Genomic DNA, 325 nt, shown 5'->3' with positions numbered 1-325 from the left:
TTAAAAATAAATATGGATAATATAAGTCAAAGGGAATAAAAGTACCCAAAACAACCCACCCCCCACCAAAAAACCCCCCCCCCAACACCTTAATTATATGTGGGGGATATAATATAATTATTTTTTTTTAAAAGGGTTTGTGTTTTGGGGGGTGGGGGGGTGGTGTGGGTGTGTTGGGTATAATAATTTTTTTTCATTTTTTTATATATATAAAATTAAATAAAACATTATAAATTATATACCATACAAACAAATAAAAACCCCACAATTAATTATTATTTTATTTATTTAAAAAAATATATTATAAATAAATCAAAGGTTTCAC

This window comes from Penaeus monodon, chromosome 30, assembly GCF_015228065.2.
Source record: "Penaeus monodon isolate SGIC_2016 chromosome 30, NSTDA_Pmon_1, whole genome shotgun sequence".
NCBI lineage: Eukaryota > Metazoa > Arthropoda > Malacostraca > Decapoda > Penaeidae > Penaeus > Penaeus monodon.
The sequence above is the reverse complement of the archived record's forward strand: the minus strand, read 5'-3'. Positions refer to the sequence as shown.